This window comes from Delphinus delphis, chromosome 16 (genome assembly GCF_949987515.2).
Source record: "Delphinus delphis chromosome 16, mDelDel1.2, whole genome shotgun sequence".
In the NCBI taxonomy this organism is placed as follows: Eukaryota; Metazoa; Chordata; class Mammalia; order Artiodactyla; family Delphinidae; genus Delphinus; species Delphinus delphis.
Genome location: NC_082698.1, coordinates 51,490,640 through 51,503,581, shown reverse-complemented (window position 1 = coordinate 51,503,581; position 12,942 = coordinate 51,490,640). Strand labels below are relative to the sequence as shown.

Sequence of the window (12,942 nt, the reverse complement as noted above, 5' to 3'; positions counted from 1 at the left end):
AGGGAATTTTCAGCTAAAATGAGACATTGATGTGACACTGGTAGGAAAAAATAGCTTTGTTCTTTGAGTTGTATCACTGGGGGAATAAACTAGGAACATTTCAAATGTGATTATAAGGTTCATGACTTTAACCAGTATCTTCTCATATACAGACATACCCCAGGGCCCTGTAATTTTCCTAATATTGTTAACAAACTTTTCAACCTTATTATTGTTTTTTACAACAGCATTTTCCATTTTTTAAGAGACAAAGACAGAATCATCCATTCACATAAAAGAACAAAACAATAAGTAAAACAAAGCAATCATCCTTTAAACAATGACCAAAATACAAACCAATAACAATATTTGTAAAGGCTTCAAGTAAAATACTGAGTAAAAATCAAATCAAATCTAAGGTTAAAATAATGTAGAGAAATACTGGCAAATAGTTTGCATAATACGGTTTTTTCATAATTCTTCTGCATAAGTGGACTCTTCTTTCCATAATAATATTTAATGTTTTAGAACTTCTACTGGGCATTAATTATACCTATTTAGTATATTTAAATGTGCAAACATTTAAATATACTAAAATGTCCACTTTGCCATTTCTTCTAAGGTGACACAAAGTTTATGAAAATTTGTGTAGATAAAAAGATAGAAAAAAATAGGGAGAATTATAAAAAGAAATTATTATCTATTAACCTCTCCTTATTTTCTCATTGACACTCATTGACACCTTTTACTGAATGCTCCCATATTTTAAGCTAAACACAGAGGAAGCTACTGAATCAATTACGGAGGCAGATGCAAACATATTTTGAGAATTAAAATGTCTGATACACAGATACAAGGAGTTGCAGTCTTCCTTGGATCCAAATAAAGCTGAAAAGTACCATATAGCACAGAGTTTGAGAAATGGGGAATTATTTTGATTTAAAAAAAATTTGTTCTGCTGAGTCCATTCATTACGGCTAAAAAAATGAATAAGCATCACTGTCTTTTCTCCATTGAAAAAGAAGAGTTAGGCACGTGATACCATGAATAGTTAGACAACAGAAAGATTTAACTAATAAATTTCTTTTTGCTTTGCTTTCTTACTTTAAAAATAATGTTACTGAAAGTGTGAAAAATAAGAAAATAATCGGCATGGATTCAACTATGCTAAGACCATAGTAAGTAGTGTCTTTAATATACTTTCTTCTCATTTTTCAATATATATGTATATATCATATATACATATGTATATATATGTAATATATATGTATATATCACCATTATTTTCCTACTGTGGTTTATTATAACTTAAAAAATAGTATATCATACTATACCATGGTAAACATTTAATTTAAAGGCTAAATTCCAATTTGTTCTATTATGACTTATTTAGACATTCTATTATTATTTGAATTATTCAAATATAATTATATATAAGAAATATAATTATTATTTAAATTGCTTCCATTCATTCACTACCCTAAGTAATTCCACAATTAATATTAAAATACACATTATTTACTCTTCCTTTCTTTTGAAAGGAAACTGTGGGTCCGTGCACAAGTGTCTTAGGGTCTGTATACCTTCAAAATTGTAAGTAATGCTTGTGTATAGGTTAGTATGTACATTCTTTGGTAGGGGGAGGAGGTCTATCAGTAAAAATTTTATAAGGTTAATAAGGAGATCTGTGAACTTCACTGGTTAAGAATAATTTTTTGAAATAATGTCTTGGTTACACATTATAAGAAATTGTATGTCTGGGTTAATGAATATGGAGTTTTTTGCTTTGTTTTTTTTTTTTACTTTGTTTTTTTTTTTAGAGCAGTTTTAGGTTCACAGCAAAACTGAGAAGAAGGTACAGAGAGTTCCCATATACTTCCTGCCCCCCACGTGCATAGCCTTTCCTATTATCAACACCCCCACCAAAGCAGTACACTTGTTACAACTGAAGACCCTACACGGGCGCATTATAGTCACCCAATATTCATAGTTTACCTTATGGTGCACTCTTGTTATTGTACCTTCTATGGGTTTTAACAAATACATAATGACATGTATTCACTATCATGGTATTATACAGGGATTTTCACTGCCCTAAAAATCCTCTGTTCTCTACCTATTCATTCCTCTCTCCTCTGCCACTCTGCAGCAACCATTGATCTTTTTTACTGTCGCCACAGTTCTACCTTTTAGTATGGCCACTTTGAAAATTTATTTTAGACGTTGCTCAGTTGATTTCTGGAAGTGGTAATATATGCAGTTTTAACATCACCTGAATTTTTTATTTTGCTTATCAGTATAACTGTAATTGGTTTAGATCTAATCAGAAATGCATCATTTTAATGAAGCTTAATTTTAACTTCTAATTAGAAAAAATGTTACAAGTTTACACAAAAAATATATAAGAAGAAAAATTAAAAAACACCACAGGAGATAACCACTATTAACATTTGAGTATATTCCCTTCCAATATTTTTAGTTGAATAAATATATACATTCCATATTTTAAAAATTGGAGTCATCTAATATGTAAAACATTTTGTCCTGCTTTATTAACTTTACATATGGTCTCTAATAATTTCCTCAGTTTATAAAGTATCTTCACACATAACATTTCTAATGGTTACACAAGCCATTATATGGATGAAACACATTCATATTTTCAAAGGGTCCTTTAAATATTTATCATATATACTATTTGAGTTTTAAATGTTTACCTACCTTTGACTTGTGTGTTTCAACACTGTATATACACATATATGCGTTAATGGCTTTTTGGCATTAGCATATTTCTATGTAGGGATAGAAACAGATATTGTGTTCTCTCACGGTATTAATTTTGGTTTTTTGTAGCAGCCTGCTTGATGGATTTTGATCATGAAAATCATAATATTTTGCTAATGTAGACAGCTGGATTAAAAGACATAAGCCCTAGAGAAACCTCTGTACAGCTGACTATATTCACATCTCCCAATCCATACTCAAAAAACTGAGCATTAAAGGAGACAATGATTTAAAAACTGCCATCAGCTTTGGAACCTGGAAGGAGTGACATAAAAGCAAACCATTATAAAGGATGGAGAATATATGTCCGGCACTAGATGTTTTACATATATTAACTTATTTAGTCTTCATAATAACCCTATGAGGTAGATATAAATATGATCCCCATTTTAAAGATAAGGAAACCGAAGCATAGAGAAGTTAAGAGACTTGCCCAAAGTTTCCCAGATAACAAATTGTAAGGGGCTGGACTTCAAACCAGAGTCCTTGAAGAGTTACCCTTTATTTTCTAACCTCTATCATTATCTTCCTTGAGGAATTTCTGATAATCATAGTTCAAATGTTCAAGACAAGCCTCTCCAAGGCTAAGTGAGGATGATCCTGACCCTAGGTCACCAAACGCAGATAGGCTATAACCAGTGCTAGAAATGAGGGCAGAGCATAGCACTAATGAATGGGAACTGCACCCAATTTTACGGGTTATTTGAAATTCTCACATACAAAGTGCAGTGATTAGATATTTAGCAAAATCGCTATTTCTTATCCCAAATATGACAGACAGTAGTGCTAGGAAGGAGGCCAGAAGGATCATATGCATGGCCACGGCTACACCCACTCTTTTCAAAGTGAAGACTGTGTACAAAATGGTGATCCTCAGGTCATCTGCTTCAACAAAGCAAGAGTTAGTGTGTGGTTGAACGTTCGTGTCCATTCACTTTAAGGCACCACACCATGGAAATATCATTATAAATGTGTGTGTATTTTTTTTTCTTTTGCCTACCCGATCCTTTATGCAATTCAACATACAAGGTGACACCAAGATAAGTCAAGTGAAGTTCCAATTTGGGTACCTCCATCTCCCTCCCCTAAATCCAGATTCAGTGGCTGCCAAAGCCAGAAGGGGCTTAGGGTAGGGTGTATGTGGTTAATAGAAGAAATACAGAAGATTCATTCAATCTCTGCCACACACCAACCATTATTAGGCAGACACAAGCCCTAGAGAAACCTCTGCATGGTCAAGGCAGAGAGACCACAAAATCTCTCAACAGGGGCATTGTGAAGCAATTTGTAGGGAAAAACAAAGGTCAAATATACAGCTTTTAATAGGCAGAGGTCATGACTTTTCAAAACAAGATTTGCTCTAATGTTGCACCTTAGAAATTATCAGCTATTATATCAAAATAAGAAAATTTACACTCAGAAATGAGATAAAAGACTAAGAGCAATGGCTGAGAGTCAGTAAAAGAGAAAACACATTATATAATAAAGTCAAGAAAAAAGTTATTTAAAGAAGAAATAGAGCACAACTGAAATCTGGCAGAATTAGTAAATAGGGAAATTAGCAATGTAAAAAGAGGCCCCGGAAGGGTGAGCTGTGACAGGGCGAGAGAGAGTCATGGACATATACACACTAACAAATGTAGTAAGGTAGATAGCTAGTGGGAAGCAGCCACATGGCACAGGGATATTGGCTCGGTGCTTTGTGACAGCCTGGAGGGGTGGGATAGGGAGGGTGGGAGGGAGGGAGACGCAAGAGGGAAGACATATGAGAACATATGTATATGTATAACTGATTCACTTTGTTATAAAGCAGAAACTAACACACCATTGTAAAGCAATTACATCCCAATAAAGATGTTAAAAATAAATAAATATGTAAAAAAAAAAATTAAAAAAAAATAAAAAGAGGCCCCAATAGTACTTGAGTTAAAAACGCAGGAAGCAAATTTCCTACTCTTTCTCCCTAAGATATATTATTTGTTTCAAAGCTTAAAAAAAAAAAAAAAGGAAAGTAACGTTTTTAAATGTTAAAAAAGAAAACAAAAATAATTCTACTCTCTTCTAAATAACAGGTGTCAAAGAGGAAATAAAAGTTTCAGTTAAAGAAAACTTAGAGTATAAAAAGCAAGACATAAAAAATGTTTAAAACTAACTCAAAGCGGAACTCTTTGCAGAGCCTTGGATGAATTCAACATTAAACAAGAAAGATGTGTTTAAATTAAGAATTCAACTGAGAAAGTTAGAAAGTAATATAATGCACTTAAAAAAAAGTCCCATAAATATTTGGATCACAAAACCTTTTATCTTCCTAAGTACATTTAGTCTTTCATTAATGTTTAGCAGAACTGTCTTTGGGTAATTGCTATTTGCAATATCACTTATAAATATGTATGCAAAAAACCCAAATGAAATGCTTACAAATGGATTATACTCACATAATAAAAATTACCATGACAGCATAAGGTTTATTTTAGCAATTTAAATATATTTTAATATTAATGTATTTAGTAACATGATTTATTTCCATAAATAGGAAAAAAATCAGATATGATTCCATTTATATTCCTGAAAAAAGCATTTTGTTAATTAAGGGGGAAAAACCCACTTCCTTAACAATGCAAAGTCAATGGTCAGTATTAGACATAGCGATTAAATATCAGATTCATCTTCCTTGAAGAACAAGGTCACTTTTTCACTATTAACAAAGCTAACATAGATGGACATTATCTAGCAATAAGAATAAGAAAATAAAGTAGGTATAAATATGGCAAACATAGAGTCACAAGGATCTGAAAAAAATTCAAAAGTCAACAGAATACTATAAACAATTTCAGTAATAAGCCTGTAAGCAAAATAGAATGGCTAGAAAATATAAGCTAAATAAGATCCTATTTGCAATATTAACGTAAATATACATTACCTTGAAATAAATCTAAGGGAACTACCAAATAAAATAGCATTAATGAATATTTAAATAAATGGGAATATAATTTTTCTCTTCATGGGAAAACTTCATATTTTAAACTTCCCAAGAATTTCTAGTTTCATTTATAATTATAATGCAATCAAATAAAATACATAGTAGGAATATTGTGGAGAATACATGAATGAGAACAGCCAAAAGTAGTTTGGAAAATAAAACTATATGGAAAAAATAGGGACAGTTTATTATAAAATCAAAGATGTTATGATGCTTTAATTGTTAAACCTTAGTGTGTTGATGCAGGTATAAAGAGAAATACAAGCAACAGCCCAGAAACGAACTCATAAATTTTAAAACATGAATAGAAATGAAGGACATTTTAAATTATAAATTCACTTTGTTCAAGAAATGTTGCTAGAAGATTATCTAGTTTAAAAAGGGAAATATAGGTCCTTACCTCTTACCACATACTATAATAAAATACTGATGAAATAAAGAGTTAAATGTAATAGATAAGCCGTAAAAAACCGAGAAGAAATGTAGTTGGTCAAGAACTTTCTAGGAATGAAAGCAAAGAGGAAACCCAAAATTGGATTATATTTACAGAATAAAAATTTAAATGGATATTTATAAAAATATAAAGTATATGATGAAATTGGAACAGTGTTTACGGCATAGGTTACAAAAGTTTACTATCTTAAAGAGCTCTTAAAAATAAGAAAACAACACCCAAATATTAATTAATTATTTCAACAAATCTGAACTGATGCCTATTATATACTAGGTGGTGTTCTAGATGGTAGCAATGAACAAAATGACAAAATGTGATGCCTCAGTGAGGACAATATATAGTGGAAATATGAGCAAATGGCAAGAACGTGAATAACTGCATACCTATGCACCCAGCCCCCCACATGCACACAGACAGAAAGAATGGCAGTGTGTATACGATATTATCTTTCATGGCTGAAATATTTCATAATAGAAGTTATATACAGAAAATTACATGAGGATTTATGTATAAGAATATTTGCTACAGCCTTATTTAAAATAGGAAATAATAAATTCAAAAGGTTAAACAAATCATATTTTATATAATGATGACATTTTATTAAATCCTGTAAAGTTGAAATACTCTTATTTTTCCCAGTATTACAGTAAATTAGGATATAGGATAAAATTGACTTGTAATTTGATAACAAATAATAAATTTATACACCATGCATTCCTTCCCATATTCTTCCTACATATACATACATACATGAGTAAAACAAAACGAATAAAAGCAATTGAAAGATACCCCAAAATGCAGCTCCAGAGAAATGCTTAAATTACGACACAACAGTAAGATGGATCGTATTGCATTATTAAATACGATGCTTTCAGAGAATATTGATTGCTTTAGAAAATGTTCTCAATATAAGCTATTGGAAGAAAATATTAAGATATTAACAATGGTTATTTCTGTGTGGTAAGATGTTGAGAATTTTATACAATTTTCAACATGTTCTATTTTTTTTTATAATGGACATGTTTTACTTTTATCTTCAGAAGATGTAAAAAAATAATTTTCAACAGTCTAATTTATGAAACCCAATTCAATATTTCATTAAAAAGTAATGGTTTTGCTTCCTATCCTTACAATCCCAATTAGTACATTGTTTTACGGTGTTTCCTTTGAAGGGATTTGCCTTTTAGTTTTTGGCCTGCCTCTCTGGTTTGATTAACTGGGGCTTCTGTTCTGCTTCTCTGCATCACAATTGAGTGTTATATAGGAAGCAAAAAGAAGCAGGACAATATTATTATATTCCCCCCTGAGGCTTCCTATTTTCCAGAGGTTAGACATATTGGCTCAACAGCACCAAGTCGCTGTACCAATTTCTCTCTCATTTTCCTTACACCCAGGGGCAAATGGCAACTTTCTTGTCTGTCACTTTCCAACTCAGGAAGCTGATGCGTATTTTTCTGTTATCTAAAACTTGACAGATAGCTCCCAGCATCAAACCATCAATGAAAACTGCTGGCCTCTGGCGGGGAAAGAGCAGTATAAGCTTTCAACATTCTAGTAGCTTAGAATGGATTTGGGGTGGTTCAAAAATTTCTTTAAGATCATATGTGATACTGAGCTGGTTCACAAAATTCTGTTTATCATCAATAAAATGACATTAACAATACCTGCTCCCCAAAGCAAAGGTAAAATGTGTATTTATGTCCTTTGATAACGTGATGTCTGATGACAGAGAAAGCAGAGAGGGAGTTGGTCATCAAGTACCAGAGCCCATGTGACATAAGAGAAAAAATACTGTCCTGCTAACCACGCTGTTTTCTTTGTGGTAAGGAAGAACACAGGCCTCACTCTGTAAGCCCACTTACTTCTCCCTTAAAAACCATGGTGACCAAGTGTTTCCTGTGCAGAGAGATTGGGTGGACAGAGTGGGTGAAATAATTCTCCACACAGATATCCCCCACATGTAAACACATTCATGTGTTTTTGACCTCCTTTCCCACCCTCCCTTCCTTAGGCATCTATTGAGTGCTATGTGTGAGAGCAATTCTAAAAGCAGGACATACAGGGGCAAACAAAACAGATGAGGTCCCTCCTCTTCTTGAGCTAGAGTTCTATGAGGGAGATAGACAATAAGTAAGCAATTAAATAATCTAATTTCAGCTTGTGATTTAAAAACCTAAGGAAATAAGGAGTAGATGAGTGGGAAAGGAGGGGAAGGAGCTATTTTAGACAGTGTAATTGGAAAAAACACAAAAACACCTCTGAGATGATTCCATACTGAGTACCGAAAAGGAGACCTGGGCAAGGACAACCCAAGTAGGAGGAGCAGCAAGTGTGAGGCTCTGAGGTGGGAGAAAGGTTGGCAAGCTGGAGCAGGAAGGCCAGAGTGTCTGCAACAGAGTTAGCTAGGATGAGCTCAAGGAGATGGTCACAGAGGACAGGCTAGCACAAGCCATGTCACATGGGGTCTTATAAGACAGAGTATGGAGTTTTGATTTTAATTTAAGTGCAACAAGGCATCATCAGAGAGTCTTAAGAAGAGGAGAAGTCTGTTCAGATTTTCTTTAAAAAGATGACTTTGGCTTTGGTGTAGAAAATGGCTTCAGGGTGGTAAGAACAGATGAAAGAGATCATGATGAGAGGCCAATGGAATAACACAGGTAAGAGATGATGGTTGGTTGGACTGGGGGGTGTGATAACAATTACACAAAGACCAGGGAAAAAATGATGATTTGTTTAGTATTTTACATTGATAGTGGGATTTCTCATGCTTTATCTGTAATAATCCTTAAAGTCCCTTCCAACTCTAAAAGTCATAAAGGTTAATCATTTATGATCTTAGGGGAGTTCAACAATAACTTTTCATTCTCTAAAATCATTATAATATATTTGATAGTGGAATTGCAGCCTCTATATCTATCTCAGTATATATCCATTTTAAAATGTTTTCAACTTTTTAATTTCAGAGAACTATTCAGTGAATATTAGACATTTTTGCTGTTTCAGATGCTACAGATCAATTTTTATATTGGAATTAGGTGTTTTTAATTTATAGCTCAAATTGTGTTTTCAATCCCATACTCTTTGGAGCTAGCATGCATGGCTGGCTTCCGAGCCAGGATAAGTCTGAAGTGATGATAATCTGTGTAAGAGAGCTGACTGTTGTGATATGGGTAATAAAGGTAATATTGAGGAGAAAAATTTAAGATTCCTCCTTTATTGTCCTAAACAACTGATGCTTTGCAAAAATTATATGATGATCTTTTAAACTGTGACCAACATTTATTCATTCAACAATTTGGTGAGACACGGGTTAATAAAATAGAAATGGTCCTAACCTTCACTGCTTATAGTAACTTTCTGAGACAAAAAAAATTAATAAAGAAACAAATATGTGTGTGTTGACAAGTGTCATGAAGGATATGAATAGGCCATGACGGCACAGAGCAGGGGTGATTTGGCACCCACTTATGAAGATGGTTATGAAAGGCCTCGCTCGGGAGGACATATTTAAGCCCACACATGCTTCAGCCATGTGAGGTGTAGTGGGGGCAACATTCCAGGCAAGGGAAATTACATACACAAAATTTCTTAGAGAAGAAAAGGCTTTAGCAGTTCAGGGAAGAGAAAGAAGGCCAAGGAAGCTACAAATAGGTAAGTGAACCTCTGAAGAAAAGTCAGGAGTTAGATCAGAGTAGAGATAGGATTGGTATTAAAACTTTCTAAATCCTGTGTTTGTCCCTATTATCCCCGTTCATAGTTCCCAACTCTGACAGCATCTCAACTACCTGGGAATTAACAGAGTGTTAACAAGTCAATAATCTCCTTTGAGTATTTACACTAAGATGGATTCCAAAACAGGAAAATTGTTTCGACACTATATTAGAATGGGTTGTAAATTTGAATGGAAATGATTAAGTCTTTTGAAGAAAGAATCACCTTAAGTGGTTGCAATAATTATTGCCATTAGAACCATTAAGGTGACTAAAAACTTGTTTATACTAATGGATATATAGGGAGCACTTTTTCTTTCTTAAGTATCTTCTCATTAGTCAGTTCTCAGAGGAAGCAGAAATGGTTCCAGATATTCTTTGTGAACAAAAGTTGGGAAGAAAGAGCTACTAAACTTTTATTAAATACCTACTTTATAACAGTACTAAAACTAGGGGGTAAATTTTCATAAATTAATTAATTCATGTCATTTTGGGGAGAGCTATTATAAACTCATCAGCAAAATATGTGTTTATAGCAAGTGAATGTCCCTTGTTAAGAAAACATCAGGCATTTTGTCTTTGAGTTCTGGAATTTCTTCTTCCCTTGAGTAGAATTTTCAGAATCCTGGCCCCTGAAGGGATGGGGATGACTTTCCAGGGGAGGGTGGGCAAGTGTTGAAAGCTTTGATGGTGGAGGGAGGGGGTATGCAATCTGAGAAAAGCCTCTCAAATTAGAAGGCAGTATTTTGTGGGTGCATAGAGGCAGCAGAGTACCCATCAGCCACAGAGTACCCCACAGGAGTCAGGATCTCAGCCCGATAAAAGCTGCTTGGATGTCTATGAAGGTTCAGCTCTTAGCCTGTGTGTCCAGTGCATCACATGAGGTCAGCAGAGAGCAACTTGGTGAGGGTCAGTGCTATGAGAACTCCCAGATCTGATATAATATCCTATGTGAAATCATGTAACAAGAAGTAATGGAATTTCAGAGGACCAAAGCCTGGGCCTTTCTCATGATTTCATAGATTTGACCCATGGCATTGTTTCATATATAACCCAAAGAAGGAAAGGAAAGCACTGAAGAATTACTGGGCATGGACTTCTCTTTGACCTTGGGAAGTGATGATATGCAATGGTTTTGGTATATTTTTTTAACAAAGTATATTAAAAATGAAAATATATATTATAAAAATGTCTTATACTTTGTGTATTATATAATTAATAGCTAATATACACCTATATTAAATATTTACTGCAATCCTATAAAGAAGATATTATTATACCCACTATACAGATAAGGAAACAAAGGCTCAAAAATAGTTCATGACTTGCCAAAGATTATATATATGTGTCAAAGTGAGGACTGAAACTAAGACCATTCTCTCTACCTCTCCCCACCTTCTAAATATATCTGCATACACATAGAGAGATACATACATAAATATAACCATAGGAAAATATATACATACAAACATAAACAAATATCTGTAGTCTTTACATCTGTATGACCCTTTCCCTCTCTCCCTGTAATTCTCTCTCTCTTCTTTTCTCTTTATCTTCCTCAATGGATGCCTTTCTTTATATCCCTCTATTTAGATGCAACTGAAACTATCGAGTATCCTAGTTTGCCCACATATTCTCTTTGAACGTACAAAGTAAGGTTTCAGGGGAGGGACAGATTTTTCTGAATAATAAACAAAAATTTTTAGTTTTGAAGGGACAGCCTGGGATGAAAGAGAAGAGTTTTGTAAGGAGGGGAAGAAAAATACGAGGAGCACTGAGAGAGGGAGAGCAGAGAGAGACAGAGAAAACAGGAGACAGAGAAAGTGGCGCAGCAGGAGCATGACTCTGTATGTGAAGGGAATGGGACTCTAAGAAGAGTCTTAGTCACTTGAGAACATTCTTACATCAGCAAATGGCTAATACATTTTTAGAATAGGGATATCTGAGATTAAATGCAAACTTACATCCTACTCTGTGCTGTAATTGCTCATTGCCACCCTCAAACTGTAAGTTTGCCCATGACAGTCCCTGTTTTAGAACCAAAATCCCACGCCCCAAGAAATCCCTCAGTCTCAGGTAAATTGGTCACCTCTGTAATATTCTTTCCAGAGACCACTGGCTCCAGTCTGATTATGGGAAAATATCAAACACACATAAATATAGGGATAGTCTGTATACTGTATATATTTTGGTCAATGCCACTCAAAAATTTCAAGGAAAAAAAAGATTGAGTAATTGTCACATATTAGGTGAGACTAAGGAGACAAAATAATGAAATAAAACATAGTGTTTGGTGTTGAACTGTGTACCCATAAAATTCATATGTTGATGTCCTAACCCCCAGTGCCTCAGAATGTGACTGGTTTTGGTGATAGGATCTTTAAAGAGGTAACTAAGGTTAAATGAGGTCATTTAAGTGGGCCCTAATCCAATAAAACAGGAGCCCGTTTCAGAAGAAATTATGATACAGACACACACAGAGAAAAGACCATGTGATGACAGAGGGAGAAGATGGTCATCTGCAAGTCAAGGAGAGAAGCCTCAGAAGAAATCGACTGTTGACACCTTGATCTTGGACTTCTAGCCTCCAGAACTGTGAGACAACAAATTTCTGCTGTTCAAGCCACTCAGTCTATGGTACTTCATTATGGTAGTTCTAGAAAATTAATACACAAAGTGTCCTGGATTGGATTTTGGAGCTAAAGACATTAGTAAAAAAAAAAAAAAAATTGGAGAAACCTGAATAAAGTCTGTAATTTACTTAATAGTATTGTGCACATGTTAATTTTTTAGTTTTGATAAATGTACCAGATGTTAAGACGGAAGATGTTAACATTAGGGGAAACTAAGTGAAGAGGATCTGAGAACTCTCTCTAGTACTTTCAATTCTTTTGCAAGTACATAACTACTTTAAAATAAAAAGTTTTAAAAAAATCAAAGCACAAAGACAAAACATGCATAAGGCAGGACATCTCAGAAACTAACCAAAAAAATATACAAAAACCTAGCCTCACTTTTAAAAAGGAGAATAGAAG

The 12,942-nt window shown here is 34.0% G+C and overlaps 1 protein-coding gene across 1 annotated transcript in view; it reads left to right on the top strand.

The window, feature by feature from the left end:
• NRG3 (neuregulin 3) overlaps positions 1-12,524 on the top strand; it is a 1,071,784-nt gene extending 1,059,260 nt beyond the window's left edge. The window contains exon 11 of the mRNA XM_060034679.1: positions 12,348-12,524. The gene's annotated coding sequence lies outside the window, so the exon portion shown is untranslated. The remainder of the gene's footprint in view (positions 1-12,347) is intronic.
• The last annotated feature ends 418 nt before the right edge of the window (positions 12,525-12,942 follow it).